General features: G+C 38.8%; 1 long non-coding RNA gene across 1 annotated transcript; it reads right to left on the bottom strand.

Annotated features, from left to right (window-relative positions):
• Nucleotides 1–492: 492 nt before the first annotated feature.
• LOC108507202 lies at nucleotides 493–17,519 on the bottom strand. The gene is made up of 3 exons (XR_001878036.1): nucleotides 17,337–17,519; nucleotides 17,196–17,242; nucleotides 493–548 (listed from the first exon to the last, which is right to left on the bottom strand). It is a non-coding gene; the product is annotated as an uncharacterized LOC108507202 (long non-coding RNA).
• Nucleotides 17,520–18,326: the final 807 nt, after the last annotated feature.

Genomic DNA, 18,326 nt, shown 5'->3' with positions numbered 1-18,326 from the left:
GCAAGGCAGCAAAGACAGTTAGGAAACTGTTTCATTTCTCTTCAAGACTCCCAGTGACAATTCCATGTAAAGTCTTGAGCTATTTTGTGTATTATGTTTATTACACTCTTTTCAGTTTTTCTTTCAGATAAATTACACCTGAGCATGACTTCTGGAATTGCTGTAGTATTTTGCAGTCAGAGAGCTGTGGAGCACCTCCAGCCAATTAAGTAGCTGATAAAAATAAATGGGTTCCTCTCATATACATATGTCTAAAGACTCATAAATGTCATAAGGTGACCTTAATATGGTTTCTTGCCTTCCCCAAAAGATTTACAAAATACTTTTTAAAAAGGTCATGTCACTTGAAGTGTTGGCTTAGCTTAGAAAGATTAATATTAATTTAGACTTCAGAAACCCCAGCTGGCATTAGTTGTTTCACTTTCAAACATTAAATCCATCAGATTCACCTGTAATAGATACACAGAACGTACCTAGAAAGGTAGGTTTTGATGGACCACAGTTAGAAGCAGGAGCATTTTTCCACCTTCCTCTTGTTTGGAAAAGTACTGTGGCAGACAAAGAAACAATAACGTAAACCATTTTAACATGAAGTGATACCAGCATAAGTACAACATAATTTTTGAATGCATCTGTATTAACTCTGTCCATAAATCATCCTAAAACCTACAAAAATACTTCTTAGACTTAATACTTTTTGACTGGCAGTCCTTTGGATAATCTGTAATCTTAATTAAAATGTTTTATAAGACTCTTCCCTTCCATGCAGTTCTTTCATTTAAAATAATGATGTGAAATTACAATGGCCAGCCTGAGTTGATTTTAAAACTGCAAAAGAATTGACTCAAAAACAAACTTCGCAATCCAGAATCAAGGCATTGATGGTGATTCTATTCACAAAAATATTTTTTTCCTCCCCTAAAAACCATTTCTGCATATTCATAATGCCCTGGTAGGATAATATGAAAGAGTAAAGAACTTCTATGTACTCTTAATTTCTTTGAACATACTACAAGTGAGGGGAACAAAGACAATGGTCAATTACTGCAACTGACCTATTTTTTTTTAATTGATGGGAAGTAGGGGGTAGGCTCGTTTTTGAGAGGCTGTGCAATACACATTGTTCTATTGCAATTTTTTTCATTCTGCACTGACCTCCTGGCATAAACTGTTCACTTTACCAGCACACGTAAGCTGCCTCTGCAGTTTTCAAACCCCACCATGCACTGACACGCACATTAAAAGCATTAAGACAAGGGTTCACCACTTGGTCCTTGGTTTAATGTCACACTTGCGTTTTCTGTTCATGTGTTTTCTTTTTCCCAGCTGGTTCTTTCAGCTTTCTTCTTGATTTGAGACTTTCATCTTTGCTTCTGGACGGTTGCCACCCCTTTCCTACAGTCCTGGCAGAGCACTGTTTTTTCTCTCTTGTTGGCATTTGGTTTATTTTTTTAATCTCGGTCTTCTCTCAACTAAGAGATTGAATTAAAAACAAGGGGAGGGGAAAGCAAACCAAATGTTCCAGTGACCTAAACCAGTGTGTGTGGATAATGCCATCCACTGTGGCACCACCCACAAGATCAGCACCATGATCATGAGAATCCCCACCAGGGAAGGGCACGTCAGCTCACCCACAGTACAGATCTTCAGCTGGTGCACCTCTGCCTGTTCCTTTTGACACACAGCCCATAACCCAGTGGTGAGGGTTTTCATTCAGGAAAAAAAAACTTACTGAAGTTTAAATTAATTTTGTATAAGCTGATAAATTTCCAGTATAAACTTAACATACTCCTCTAGATTTTATCCCACATACCTCAGGAAATAGATCTAACCACATATGCTTAAAGCAACTTCTACAATTTAAACAAAAACATTTCAGAGAGATTGGAAGGAAAAACATGTAGAGAAAGTTTAATGAGGACTCCTGAGTTATGAGGTTTTCTCCTGCATTTTCTGACATTTCTGCAGAAAGCACTAGATAGGCACATGCACAGATTCCCCAAAGGAAAAATACATGCTTTTGTTACACTCTCAAGTTGATTTAAGTCTCATTAATCATCAACTTGTTACTTAAATGTGTAATGGTGGCAGATTGTGCCCTCTGCACCTCTATATGACAACTAAATGGCTGAGGAACATGGTTTTTCAGAGAGTAAGGCTGAAGATCATGCTCTGACAGGCAGAACTACAACCTACTCTTGATTTCTCACCCAACATCTAAGCAAACAGAATGGCTGTTTCTCTGGTTTAGCACCAACACCAGCATTGCAGTTTCCTGCAGTTGCATCCCGCCTGTGAGCTCAGGTGACAGAAGCTCAGGTGAGAGAAGCACAAGGCTACAGTGAGCTGCACAGACTACTATCGGCTAACAACAAGTAGTAGTAGTTGCAATTCATACACCAAAAAAAGCCCAATCAAGTTTGAATCACCAATTTTGTTTGATGTAAGCACATTGGCAGAGATCTCAAACTACAGGCAAAACTTGGGTTGAAATTAATTGTTGCAAAAAACAATTTAAATTGTCCTGTAAATTGCGTGAAATGAGTGGCTTTTCAGCTGCCAGTGAGAAGCTGGCTGAGTCTGGTCTAGGAAAGACAGCTGCTCCATCTGGATGAGTCTATCAAGCCATCCAAATCAAGACATGTACAGTATGGAATGCTGAAAATGTAACTCAAACCACAAAAATGTAAATTTCTGTAGCAGTTACAATATTCATATTCAAAACTTCAAAATGTCAATTTGCATGTCTGTGCAATTTATTCCATTGGAAAACTAGTAGCCTGTGACCAACAGGGGGTCTCAGTATGAGTTTAAGATACTGTAAAACTAAATAAACATTGCAATAAATGCTCTGTGATTGCTACTGAGTTTCAGCCTATAATGTATAATTTAAGCAAAGAAATTTCTTCAAATGTTTGAAACCATCTCTGAATGCAAACCAGAACTCACAAAAAACGTATGGAGAAACATGATATGCCAATTATAGCAAAACATCCCAATAATCTAGATTACTTATCCAAAAGAGTCCCTCTCATCACACTTCCTATTGTATATGGTCTATAAATTTAGAATAGAAAAGTTCTGATCTTCAGTCAGACCACAGCTGCTCTAAACTGCATGTGAAAGACAGCTGAAATCACTTGCAAGAGCCTTCAGGAAATGCTCACTGAATTAATTCCTCTCCTTCAACTCCCCCTCTATCCCAATCCTTGAAAAACATTCCCACATGCACGCACAGAGCTACCTCATGGATTTCTGCATACAAGATAGGTCAAAAAATGAGCAGAGGCAAAATACAGAAGAAATATTGGAAATTCAAACAAATTCACCAAAGAATAAAGATGAATATGCAGCAATATCTGATGCAGAGCTGGGTGCCAAATTCAAGATAAACCTAAGGATTATAAGCAGTCAGTATAAATTGATATGTAAAATATGAATAGATGAAAAAGGCATCATTTTCCTTGCCGCTAACAAGTACTAGTTACTTTCAACAGGGCAGTCTCAATCACTTGTATCATTTGAGGAGTCCAAAATCGAGTATTAGAATTACATTAGTGCTTTCTGAAGCTGTTCAACACCAGAGAGGAGGACTTTCTTAAATTCTTCTCCGCTCTAAGTGGTGTCACTACCATATCTGTTCACACATCCCTGCACACACTTACCATTTGGCAGAAAGCTCAGCAGTTTTGAGTTTACTGCAGTAACCAAAGTGTTACCACAGACTCTGCCAGCTAGGCTGAGAATTCTTTGTCATATAGGACTTGTTTGGAGATTGGGAGGATAACAACACCACACTCTCCTTTTTTAAAATACTTGCAGCATTGAAGGCTACTGGGTGACATAAATTCCTCATTTGTGTGATCAGCAGGCACACTGCTGATCAAAGAGTGGATGTGGATACACAGAGCCATCTGCTCAAAACATGGACTTCGAACCAAAATCTGAAAGGTGTGGCATGGGTGTGCATTAGTAGGAAGCGTTGTTCATCATGCAATGGTTGGGATTCACAACAAATGTCAAAATCTGACAGAATTTCCTTGAGTTCCATTAGGGACCTGAATTTGTGTGCGTTTAAGACCACAGTCATCTTTGACTCTTGCATTATTAATTTCAGGAGAGAGATCTTACCTTTCAGCAGGTCTTGGATTGGTAGTTTGATATTTTGGTTACTCAGCATAGGATGAGGTGTTAGAATTCACTGTCAGCTTTTCTATACTTTGAACAGGGATCAAGTATAGTTGGTGTTACACAAAAGACCTTGTTTCCATCTTGTATCAACATGCAAATGGTCCTCTTGATATATCCATAGCATTTAAAAGAACCATAGATTTAACAGTCATAATGTTTTGCCTTTAGGTTTAAGAGTATACACAGACCCTCAGATATTCTCTGTTGCTTGTCAGAACACAGTACTTATCTCCTGCAGTTACAATACTAAACAAAATGTTTCCTAGATCTAAACAACACAAGTTTAAACAGGTCCTGGTTTCAGTCACACTGCTGTAATTCCAGAGCATGCCAGTTAAGACAGTGAAGCCCATCAAAATCAATGGACTTGATACAGATTTACAGAGGAGCCTACATGCAGCCTATCTGAACGTAATGTACAATGATTAGATCTTATATCTTGATGTAGCTGAAAATTGAGTCAGAACCAGTTTCCAAAAAATCAAATACTCCATGTCAGTGAAGCCTTTTCTAAAAGGAAATAAATAAGATTTGTCTTCATAGTAAGTAAGCTTTGGACAGAATGGTAAGGGGGAGGAGATGATGGTTTTTCTCCCCTTCTAATCCAATCTATTTAAACAGAAGAATCAAAACAACAGATGTTTAATATGATACTGGCGCCACAGAATCCGGCATGAACTCACCAAAGATGAGAAGATGAAGTCCCTACGGTTTCCGTGTTTCAGTTTTACCAGTCTCTACCCTGCTGCAATTTAAATGTGGAAGTCCAGACTGCCATGTTAAAAAGAAGCTATCACTTTTGCAAGGACATATATTTAGACATTCTATTAAAATTACTTTCTAATCTTCCATAAGTCTCAAGAAAAATAACAGAAAAAATTCCCTTTATAAAATTCCTGGAAACATTACATCACTAGGAATAACTGAACTCCAGGGTTTAAGAAGGCAAAGACATTTAAGCAGAAAACCAGGAAAACCTACCAGATTCAATCACATGGTAAAATATTCACATTCCTCTTCCCTTGTAGTATGCCTATATATTCCTTAGCCATTTTTTCTTCCCATTCATTTTTCTTCCCTATCATTTCACCATTGTTCCACATGAAGTCTGATATGGACTTTAGTGACTCATTTTTAATTAACTCTTTCCCCAACTCCAGGTACACCACATCTAACTGCACACATTGTCAAAACCTGAAGGTCTTTCATGTACCTTATCAGTTTGACCAATATGCTGGTTCTGCCACCCCCAGAGGACTCATGACAGAAAACAGTCAATACATTGGAATCGCCACACATTTAATTTTTCAATTACTTATTTTTCATAGCCATAGCTGAGGAAGAAAATAAGCTAGGGCTCTTACTAATGTTCCAAGCAGATCAGAATGTAAGTGAAGCTGGAAAAATGACACATGTCAGGGGAAAGGTTTTCAATTTCTTTTTTTCCTTAGTCCCCGTTCACTCCATTGAATGCACTGCTGTCAATTCAATTGAAGGTACAATTGCAAGCACATGGTGCAGAGGTATTTGGAAGGACATTGTCAAAAGCAAAAGCCGTTTCATACTTCAAGAGAAAACCACTTTGCTAAACTCTGGTGCACATAAAGTACAAGCCAGCAGGTGTTGAAGATCTGGGGATAAACAGGAGCTCTACACCTCTCTTCCCTGCCATTCAGTCAGTTCAAGCTGTGTGCCTGCTCTGTGTCTTTCCCACACATCCTTCTGCTGTTCAGACTGGGCTACACGACCACCTCAGATTTCTAGTATAAGCCCATTCAGAGACACATCAAATCCAAAACTTCAGCCTGATAGGCTAACACTTGGCAAAGCCCTGTGCAGTTCTGTTGGGGGAATCTTACTGCTCAAGTGCCTGAGCAACAACAAGCAACAGCACTCCAGCTGCTATTGGACATTTTCAGTCAACATATTGAAGGTGAGTTCAGTGCAACTGTTGGGCAGATAGATACCTTGTTATCAAAACCAGATCCTTCACCCACTTGTCTACTGTGAGCTGGCAAGAGCAGAGGAGTCATTATTACTGTATGACACTTTAATTCTATTTATATTGAGAATGCTGGGAATTCCAATTTAAAAAAAAAAAAAAGGGCATTGCCTAAGTTGGGCATTTGCAGTGTTCTAATGCACCGTTGCCCATGAGCATGACAACAGGTTCCTGTTATTGCTGTAAATACAGGGTTGCATTTATGGAACATGCACCTCTGGTACTTCTACATTGTGGGACACAAAATGGCAGAAAATCAACTTTATGTACTGTCTTTTAGCTCAGCATTTATTATTGTTCTTGCCTTGTCATAAAAAGGCAATGAGGGGCAGCCTGTGTGTGAATGCTGAAAAACATGAAGGCTAAAGTTTAAATTCTGACTATGCTGTAGTTACAAATCAGTCCACTTCTCCCACGTTTCCCCAGAACATTCTGCTCACTTGGGCTCTTATATATTTTTACTATTTATACTTGTTTTACCTTCACACTGGCCTTTTTTTCACCTTTGGCAGGAACTACCAACATTCAGCCATAAAAACTACAGTATTTGATGTCCTCTGGAGCAAGTCTGCACAGAATACAGAGAAGCAATGCTGTGGATGAAAGATGAATCCCACAAGCTGTATCCTGACAACTGCAAACAAAATGGGGAATTCCAGAAAGTAAACATTCACTCATCCATACAAGTACTGTCTACTCTAGGGGAAGTGCTGACTGCCATCAAGTTCACCAGGACTTAAGTGGATGCAAAGACATGTTATCAGTAGCTAAAAAACATACTAAGATATCTATTGTATCTCATGAGTGAGCTCAGAAAACAAAATCAAAAGAATCCCCTCCACACCTGGAGAAGAAAACCCTATTGTTCTCCATATTTGTTATTAAAACAGAAGAATGTGCTTAGCACCACGAACCAGTCACCATAAGAGGAACCTTGTAACAATGTCTACTCATGCAGACACTTGCCTTTCAGAAGTCTCTCCTCCATTTTCTGTCTCTCCAGCAGTTGCTCTTTTAAGCGCTTTCTCTGAGCAAACAAAGGGTGAAGAAAAACTTAGCTCTGTTTTCTGCCTGAACCACTCTCCTCCGGGATGACAGTGTAGTTATGTGCTAAGTGCGCAGTTAAAACTCTAAAATAAAATGAATCAAAGTCACAATTGCACATCTACTGCTAGGTTACTGTACATTACCTGCATTCTTCAGTTGGTTTCACTTCCCAAAGTGAGAAGGTTACAATTACCATTCAGTATTCCTACACTTTTCTCCAACAGAAGGTCAGTTTCTCTGGAATAAACGTGATCATCTCATCATACAGGCATGAAAAAAACTCACAACAATAGAAATCTGTAGGACTGGGACATATTCTAAGTTATTTTAAATTTATAGATTCGCTAATCAGAAACTGCTGCAGGTATAATAAGAGTCAGATTGATCTCCTTTTGCTTTTGCATCTTCCAATTTTCATAGGTTTAGACACAGATGGAAGTAAGGGTTACCAAGTCTGAGTTTGAGAAGCTGAAGGAGCACCTATCAGAAGGTGGACCTGCTTGAAAGCAGTCCCCATACCTGTTGTCACATTCCCTGTCAGTCTGTCAGGTATCTGCCATTTCCAGATCCCTCCTGCTCATCTGCCTTCCCCCAGTCCCCCACAACTGAGCACGCAGCTTGCCATGGTAGGTCAGCACCTGATGCCTTTGTCTGCCTGCTGGAATGACCACTCCTGAACAGCAGTCTTGCACAGTTTACTCACTTTTTTCAATGAGAGAGAACAAAGTTACAAAGTAACTTAAGTTTTTCAAATTTCTTTTCAACTTAAAAAATAAAATCTGAAGAACTCTGCAAAGACTTCTGGGAAGCAATATAAATCCTAATTCCTTGTCTTTCTACAAGCAAGTAAGAGATTCTGTGCTCATTCGTCCTTGAATATTCTGATTATCCTTGTATCAAAAAATCACATGCACAAGAATCTGGACATGAGAAGTGCATGCTCAGTGGTGAGTTTTCCAATTTTAGAATATGCGAAGCTTTATGAAGAAATGACTAGGAGTAGATTGTGTTTTCCAAGCCTGAGATATCTCATATATTTTTTTTATTGAAGTTAATCAAAGAGAAAGCCAATTGTTTGAGATCCACATACCGTAAAACCAGTTAAACAACAATGCAAATAGCAGCCAGCTTTAAATTTGTTAAATGAATTCTTTGCCTCCCTTAGTAACCTTTCTGTGATTCTGCAAAATAGCTCAGCTCATATCCAAAGTCCCTGAACAGCCTGTGGACTTCCATCCACATCATTCTGTTGCAAGGAGGTAAATTTCTTTCATGCTAAGACAGTGGCTTTCCTACAGATGCAAAGTTTAAGAAAAGGAAAATGGTCATTTAAACTAAACAGCTGAAATGCATTCAGCACACTCAAGGTCATTTGCCAATCTATACTGAAGTATGAAACATTTATTCTCCTTCTCCCTCACTTTTTCCTCTTTTAAATCTCTTTGGCCATATTGTATATTAAAATTCCATCTATAAAAGTATTTTTATAGAATTAGGAAAAGAAATCTGATGAAATTAGGACATGGCTACAGAGCATTGTAACTTATAAATGGAATCTTCTTGTTAAGTGTGACCAAAATTTTGGCGTACCATCATCTTCCTGGGGAAATATAAACAGTCCCAGTGCTATGAAGTATAACCAGAATTTCCGTAACAGTTTCTAAACACATTATTGAAACTATTTTTACAAGTAGATACTTGAGAGAACACTATCATTACACATCTTGCACTGGAAGAATCAATAAATTGTAGAGATGGAACAATAGGTCAATGTGTTCCTTCGTTCTTGAGAAAGATTTTTTCCTAGGCATTACAGAAGTCTCCCTTAAGCAACCCCACTGAAGAATGTGGAGAGAAGAAAGATGACATTTCCAGAAATACTAGTAAGCAACAAGCACAAAAAATAAACTGCAATCCAGAAGAATCATAAACATTCTGTACATGTTTTATTAGAAAGAAAATAGCTGCTTCCCAGAATTCTTGAAAAAAAACCCCACAACTAAAAAAAGACTAATTTCAAATCTTCTCCTTCAGCTTGCAGTCTTTAATTTAATTTTCTCTTCACCTTATTTATAAGAGTACAAGTATCTTATTTCACATTACAACAGTTTTAAATTTCAATGTTCCTGGTACTATTACGTCGTGTGTAAATGATGGCATGTTCATTACTTAATATCTACTGAACTAAAAAAAATAGTTACATAGCTTCATAGTAGTTATTCTTCCTTGATATCAGCACAGTTATTTCCACTAAAGCAGTTGGTGTTGGCCAAACACAAAACCAGCATGGAAGAGATACAGGTTCTTCTCTGTACAGCAGGTAGATCACCAAGACTTCAACATAACCTGGATCACAAGCACACTCCGATCTATTTATTCTTACTCTGTTCAGGTGAACCTCATTAAATAAAATTCTGTCACAACAGACACTGGAGTAGGTAGGACACACAAGTGCACAGCATTTGACATAAAATCTCAGCAGTTAACACACTTGCCTTAGCAGACAAAGCCATACCAGAAGCACACTGAGCAGTCCAGTCGTGCCTTTCACACTCATCACTAGCTACCTGAACCATCTTATTTCCCTTGTGCCTGGACCCATCCCATCCCATAAGTGGGTGGGAAGGAAGGAATTTGCTTTCAAGAGTGAATTTCATCCTCATACAGTACAGCAGATTAGCAGAGAAAGAAATGTTGCCACATGTGATCAGATACATGTCACATGACACAGGTCAGCATGACAACTTTCTGATGCAGAGAGTTCCCTCATGGAGCAAGTTGTTTTCACACCAATGAGACAGAGAAGAGAGAGCAGCAGCATCAGGCCCTCTATTCTACAAACATCTTCAAGGCTACAGCAGGCCAAGCTACTGAAGCAGGCAGAGGACAGAGAAGCTACAGTCAAGTGAGATCTTTGCAAAATGCGTGCCCAGACTGTTGTATCTATCAAAATGCAGACCAAATGGTTTGAAATACCCATTTAGACAAAGGAGAAGCAGCTTTATTATCATGTACTTTCTTTAACTTTTTTAGAAAACACATATTTTACAGGGTGCCTAATCTTTTACCTGGCTAACTGAACTCCAAGGAGCAAGAAAGTCAAAACCAAAGTTACTAAACACTTGAGAGGCACCTACGATAGTTTTTCTAGAGAGTTGACTACTACAGTTTAAGGTCCAGGACCACAGTGATGTGCTAAAGAATGATTGCAGTGTATCTTGGGCCACCTCACCCAAAATGCCCTCTATACACAGAACTGCAAGCCCGTGACTTACTGTTCATCCCCTCTCCAAGTGCAACTCCAACCCTCAGTTTTTGTCCTTTCAGGGGACAGTTGCATATCAGAGGTGACCACCCCAACACCAGCGATGGAGCAGTGGGTTAGAGCTGGCACACACAAGAAATTGGCTCTGTTTTGGATCCCCATTTGGGAGGAAGGCAAAGAAAACAGTTTTGTTTTTATTCAGATTTCAATAGCAGCTGTCGGAAAGCTGCTCAGCAGTTTGGAATGTCAGAAGTAGTCCCTTTGGAGCTGGATTACAGGGAGATGGAGACAGCCAAGAGCACTAAGCAGATAGCTGTGTAACCATGGAGTAAAACTTACTGCATATTCACAGATACAAAGAACCTTACTCTCTCTGTCACATATAGCTCAATCTCAAATCTTGCAAGCAAGGCCCAAACTAAACCTTTTCTTTAGGCTTGTCTAATCTGCTTTCACTAAATAACTGTATAAAATATGTATTGGTACAACAACTCTAAAAATAAATCTGCCAGTCTTACTGGAGGGGAAGCTACAATGTCTGCAAGCCAATAAAAATAACAATTTTTCATTCTACTCAAAGTTCAGGAAAAATATTCCTGTTTGCCAAATAAAAAAACCGACAAAACTGATGGGAACGGAAAATATTTTCATGCTGAAAGAGGATATTACAAACAATGGAGACTCAAAGTCAAATCTCTCATTATCCTTTTTAAAGGAACTTTCTGAAATAAAACACCCAATTTTTGCAAGAATGATGTAACCTTTAAACAATACTACTCCAAATACTTTGTCATCTAACTTTTATGTAATTATTTCTTTAACAAATAATGATGGAGCTGACCCACCCGATGCATACACATTTCTTTGGAGATTTCTTCTGGCCTCCTGGCTTTAATTTTCAGCCCTTCTGGCAGTACTGAAAAAACTGAAAGAGAGCTGAAAAATCTCAGGCCTACTTTTATTTCAGGAGTTATTCCAGAAGTTCAGAAGACAGAAATTCCATGAATTTCCAATCTGTGGATAAGCACGTCTGATGATTCTCAGATTTAAGCCCAGAAAATGATTTTAAAAAATTATTTTAAAAAAAGAAAAAGAAAAATTGCCTATAATACCTGTACTCAAAATTACTTTTTGACATATCTATTATTCTTCAAAAGAGATGGTAGGTAGAGCAGCTTTTCCATGAGCTCAGCCTAAATATATACCTTAGGGTTAATGTAGACAGCAACTAGAAGTACCTGAGAAGGATCATTATTTTGAGGTAATTTTGCTTGTTCAGCCTGGAAAAGAGGAGGCTGAGTGGAGACCTCATTGCAGTTACAACTTCCTCGTGAAGGGAAGAGGAGGGGCAGGCACTGATCTCTTCTCTGTGATGACCAGCGACAGCAACCAAGGAAATGATATAAAGATAATCCAGGGGAGGTTTACGTTGGGTATTAAGAAAAGGTTCTTCCTGCAGAGGGTGGCTGGACACTGGAACAGGCTCCCCAGGGCAGTGGTCACAGCACAAAACCTGACAGAGTTCAAGAAGCACTTGGACAGTGCTCTCAGGCACATGGTGTGACTCTGGGGGACGATCCTGTGCAGGGCCAGGAGTTAGACTTCAGTAAACCTTGTGTGTCCCTTCCAACTCAGGATATTCTAAGATTCTATATAAACAACTATTCCCCCCCTCTAGCTGAGATGGTTTGAAAAACCCAACCATTCTGTACTGAAACATGTTAACATCATTAACATTTTCCACCCACAGCTCTGCAAGAGGAAGAGGAGGAGGGAGTGTTTCAACCTGCAAGACCGAGTCACCCAACCTAAGATGCCAGCATACATATTCAAATGCTTCCCAGTCACAGGCACATGCACAATAATCTTCTGCAAAAGAGAGGAAAAGCTGGCTAATTAAGGCATCAGCCACACCCAATGTCAGGATGAGTCAAGTCAACTATGGCTTTAGAAGTTCCAATACAGCTACAGAGAGGAAAAACTTTGCTCTGCCCTCTGTATAGTGGCCAACAAGCTTCTTCTATGCCACTTGCAGAATCAGTTACTCCAAAGTATGAAAAAATTTCAAAAGTCCCTGGACTTTCAAATGGGAACATGCACTCGTTTAAGAAATGTCAATTGAAATCAAGCAGCAACCAAATGAAAACTTCATTACTTATAGAAATTAATTTTTCTTCTTGAAAGTAGGTTATGAAACAGTTATCTGAATAAGTTTACACATAAAGACATTGCATCCCACTGTCCTACTTTACACACGTTGCTGAGTTTTGCAGGAGTAAAGACAATCAGAAAACCAAAGGAAGAGAAGCAAAATTCTGTTGTATTGGCAACTAGAAAATTGAAAGAATACAAGTAGTCAATTCTCTATATATCCTAATAATAGTCCAGAAATCTAGATCCCTTGTGAAGTCCTGATTCTTTCAGCATTGAAGAGATCAGCCAGCCAAGTGAAAATACATTTTTAAGTGTATTACAAATACAGAACCAGTGTTCCTTAAATCTGTATCACTACTTCAGCCAAAAGCACAAAAAAGAAACGCCATCTCTAAGTCTTACAATAATCGTAGGTCTTGTAGAGCATGTTTTAAAATGTGAAATATGTAGTGTTCAGCACTATACTAAAATCAGAAGAGGATAATAGCTGATGCAGTTAATAATATCTACTGGGACATTATTTCCTTAAGCTGCTCAAAGGAAAGACAAAATCCAAACAACTGGAAAAAGCGGTAGTTTATGATAACTTAGTCACCACAGTGTAGCCTTTGTCTTGTACTGAATCAAATAGCTCATATTTTACAGTATCCTAAGTTAGTAGTTGACATCCAATTAATTACTTCCCAAAAAGTTATCCGCAAAAGTGATAACAACATCTGAGTTTCCAAGGGAAAAATAAATCAACATGTGACCTCTAGTCCTATTGTCCTTTTAAGTTCCCACTATATTTGAGAAGCTACCACAAATTCATTTTTCTCTCTTTCAGAGGTCAACCATGTTTTGCATTTCCAAGAGAAAGCACTGCACTGCAGTGTTAGACAGCAGCACTACACTGCTGGCACGGGGGGAGAATTTTTTCTGTACTTCGCGTACTCCTAAGTTCCACCGCTGCCAGAAAACGTGCCAGTAAGAGAAGGGAAAAAAGTAACACAAACACTCTTATCACACAGTATTTGACACTGGTTGTACTTAGTCTCACGTAGCCAACTCGTGGTGAGGGACAGAGAAAAGGTTTAAGCAGATTGTGTTCTATACTGAATTATGAAATATTTTTTTGTACGAAACACCAAGAGTTTCTACTTCATTAAGTCCCTAATTCTAGCGGATCTGTAACGTACTTTCATTTGCATTCAACTTGCGAAGCAACTCAATCTCCCACTTCATTGTATGCACCGATCCATTCAAGTTAGGCCAGCATTTCTAGTTTTTCTGAGACAAGAAAATACTTCAGTTACTATTTGTTTGCCTACGGAAATATCCTGAGGTCAATTTAAATATTTTATTATTTAAAAAGGTCTTACGGATTTAACAAAAAACATTTTTTTTCTAGCTGTTTAGAATATGATTGAAACTGTATCACCACAGGTCAGTTCATTTGCAGATCTGGATCTCCTTTCAAATTGAGATGCCACAGGATATTTAGCAGATGAACTGTTTGATGTTTAGATAGTTAAACTATGGGCAAACATTTAGAGTGGTCTTTAAAAAAAGACTGATTTCATTTTACCATTATAAAGAGAATTTACCTTCCTGCTAAAAATATATACACCATCATCTGGCATAATGGACAAGGAGAACACCATTAAAGGATCCTACTATGAGTTTTAAGAGAAAATCAGTCTCTAACACCTTGGGTTTGGGAAATTTTGGAGCTGTTTGAAAGCCTATTAAGCTGGTATGGTTCAATGCAGATAGGATTTGATTTCTGATGCATCAGAGAGGGGAAAAAAAAAGGAGGGGGCGGAAACTAGATCTACCTAATTATTTTTTATCCCATGGTCTTCTAAAAATAAAATCCCTGGGGTTATCAGGCAAATACTAGTTCCAGGAAAATACTCCAGGGCATACAAAGGATTCTTTTTAATTGTTTTATCTTCAAGGAAATCACATACTTACGACTCACACCTCTGAGACAGCAAAACTGTATTTGGGACATAAAAGTGGATATGAGGATGATATAATTTCCCAGTCCTGAAGAAGCCATGACTTTTCATTTCTCATAGAATCATAGAATGGCTTGGGTTGGAAGGGACCTTAGAGATCACCTGGTTCCAACCCCCTGCCATGGGCAAGGACACCTTTCACTAGACCAGGCTGCCCAAATTGGCCTTGAACACCTCCTGGGATGGGACATAAAACAAATTCTCTGGCCACTTTGAAAGCTTTAGAATTGTTCTGCTGGCTATCTGCAATTTCACAGGACCTTTCCTGGCAATAAAGGTGAGACTGAGCACAGGTTCTGTGCTGTTTCTATTGCTGTTAGAAATACAGATCCAGTATGCCAAAAATGAGGGCGCTTGGGACTCTCACAGTTGAAATCTTGATATTGCCAAAGAAACACACAAAACACCTGTCCAGATTAGGCCAGGATGCAGCCCTTTCATGAATTTGCTTATGAGATGAGATTGATCAACCTCTACCTTAACTTGCAAATAACTTCTTGCAGCACCAAAACCAGTATCAACCCTCTCTGGGTTCCAGTAAGCCCTGGACCATGGAGAATTACACTGCAGGACACAGTTAGAACATTTTTTTTTTGTTTATGCAGACTTTAGCAATTCTTGCATTTCTGACTGCACAGCAATGGGTTTTTGAAGTTATTTTGACAGGAGTTGTGGCTCTAAAAAGAGATTCCTGACACAACAGAGGGTAGTACGAAAGAAAAGGACAGACAGGTAGGCAACAGAGCTTTAAACCAGCAATGCAACTGAAGACACATTTGTGAAACTATGGTTTTTGAATAGCAGCATTTGATGCTGTCCAGAGATTGCAGCTTAAGACCAAAATTAACTCGTATTGTGACTTCTGATCTAAGTGCTCTGCCACTTTGCATGTATTTGGCTTACCATGTGGATGGATATTGGTGATTTGGGATGGCAGCTGCTACACAAGGACAGCCCCTTGCAGTTTTAATTTAAGAAATTTGTTGGAACTTAGTAAACAGATCCCAGAAACCTGAAGGTCAACTTTATGGGCCAAAGACATGGCTTACAACTTGAATCACGTGTCATTACAAAAAGATAATTTTCTGTGTGAGGAAAGGGAATTGTTCCATACAAATTGCAGGAACGTGCTGTTAAATAACTTCTTAATGGAGGATTAAATATCTACAATTCACAAAAGGATGAGAATGTTAAAAACAAACAAACAAACAAAACCCCAAACCCCCTACCCTAGAACAAACCTCTCTATTTAAACAGAAAACAGAAACAAAAACTTCATCTCAAGAGAGAAGTAACTCATCATTACCTGACTGCTCAGCTTAGTTTGTGGTTTCCCAGCTCATGTTAACTGTTTTCTGATGTTAACTGCAGCAAATACAGGTAATTTTGCAAAACTGTAAATGTAAACCAAATTCTATTGTAGCCCTTCATATACACTACACAGCACTTGAATGTATCTTGCAGTTGAACAGTGCTTCTATGAATTCTGTCAACAGAAGAATATTTTAAAGACATGATTAAAATCTTGCAAAAGCCACGCAAAATATTTGGGCTAGGCCAAAGGATGTAGCCTCTTTGTTAATTTGGCCAGTACAAGATGTTGTAGGTCAAGTTCTGCCCTAACTTATAATTAACTTCAGAGATTTGGAAAGATGAAGTGCAAACAGAACAGATTCTCACCTCCTGCCTGCCTGACACACACAGCCAGATGAATTCTGGCAGTGCTCACTGTTCACAAACTTGCAGAGGACACTCACTGCCAGAACACAGAGAAACCTCCTAACAGCCATTTCCGTCACCAGCAAAATTGGAGTTTACAGTGAAACAGGGTTTACAATGGGCAGCTACACATCTGTAGATGGAAAAGCATCCACAACAAACTGTGCAGTTTCTTAATCAACAGCTTAATCACAGCAGTTACACACTCACGCTTATAAGTACAGGAATTAATGAACAGTGTTCTACTTTACTTGCAGTAATTAGGTTTTAATCTACTACTGATTTTTTCTTTACCATAAGCAATGTCACCACAATGTGAAATTGCTATTCATCACAGACATGTTCCTACACGAACACAAGCATCAGTCACAGGGCCATGGCCTGGGTTATGCAAAACAGTTCTGTAAACAGACAGTGCAGGAGGAGGCAAACAAGGCTTGTTTGGCAGGAGTAAGACTTGAAAAAAGGGTACATGCAATGGTGATGAATCCAGTCTATTTTAAGTGTGGGAGAACTTCACCTGAATTTTCTCCTCCATCATATTTTAACTTAAGTCTGCACTACACAGCACTTAACCAATACATGTCTAGCAGCTGAACAGTGCTTCTGTAAATGCAGTATACAGAAGCAATAATTTAAAAAAGTAGCATCTGAAAAGTCTCAAAGTCTGGGAGATGACCATCTTATACAATTTCCAAACGCTGGCTGGAGAGCCAAGAGGACAACAAGGGAATACGATAAGAAGCCTTGGCTGACAACTTCTACTAATTTGCTACACAGTCAGACCTAACTATAAGAAATAAAACTGAGATACCTGAGAAATCCTCCTAGCCAGTCTCCTGCCTGGTTACCTCTCACAATCTGAAGAAACAAAATGAACGGCTGTTTATGAGCAGTTATGTTCCTCAGTTCATGAAAACAGTGAATCAAGAATCAGAAAACTGTCATTGCTCACCCCAGAGTTACTCTTTCAGTTCTCTTTGTCTTCAGAAATTATCTTCATTGGCTTCCTAATGTCTCGCAGTTTATCTGCATGTAATACAAGGTGTGAAGATATTTTAAACACCAGACGTATTTACAGTAAAACCACCCTCCCATAAACAAAACCATAAACACTAGATTTGTAGTCAGTGGTAAAGAAATAAGTTTAATGCAGAATGTGGTCACAGTCTATTTAATAAAGAAACAGGTCCTGTTCACCTGGAGGGAGATAGGCAAACATATACAGTCAACTGAACAGGTGAAAAAGAATAAAATGTGAGAAAGTATCAAATACAGAAAAGACCCTTGTCTTCTGCTCCACTCAACAGCTGTGGGCAGGCCTTTTACATTTCAATCAAGTGGTTTCTGAGTTAGGCATAAATTGACCCAGAGACTCTGGCTGTGAAATGACACTACTGGGAGCTTGATACTGATGTCACGTTTATGGGCTCAAGCTTTTCCACTGATGGAAAAGCACAAGACATTCTTGCTTCCAGGGGTACACACTAGTAATCCATCAATTCCTCAGGATGCCTCTTGAGGAATCTTTTCCAAGGCAAATCTTCCACTACATTCTGGAATAAAATATAGCTGATTTTCCAGAAGAGGAATTGCTCCAACCTTTAAGACAAATTAGACTTAAATTTAATATAAGACCTAGCAAGAAACCATAATTTATCTAGTTCACCACTTCTAGTTTAAAGGACTTCTGGCTCCAAACTCTGCTCATGAAGATGCCTGTTTTGAGTGCACAGAAACATGTAGAACATGAGACTATTTCAATAATCCCAGGGAGGCTTCAGCAGTTGTATTCTACTGAACAGCAGTATGAACCTACCAGCAGGAATCCAGGGCTTTTTCCTCAGTCCTGTTCTCATACCTTCACTCCCAGAACACCTGCTGAATGCTTCTGTTCCCAAAGCCTAGGACTTGTGGCATCTTCCCCTAATAGTGGAATTGTAGA

This window comes from Lepidothrix coronata, unplaced genomic scaffold (genome assembly GCF_001604755.1).
Source record: "Lepidothrix coronata isolate B3197 unplaced genomic scaffold, Lepidothrix_coronata-1.0 Scaffold7, whole genome shotgun sequence".
Lineage (NCBI taxonomy): Eukaryota > Metazoa > Chordata > Aves > Passeriformes > Pipridae > Lepidothrix > Lepidothrix coronata.
This window is presented reverse-complemented; position numbering and strand designations above follow the sequence as displayed.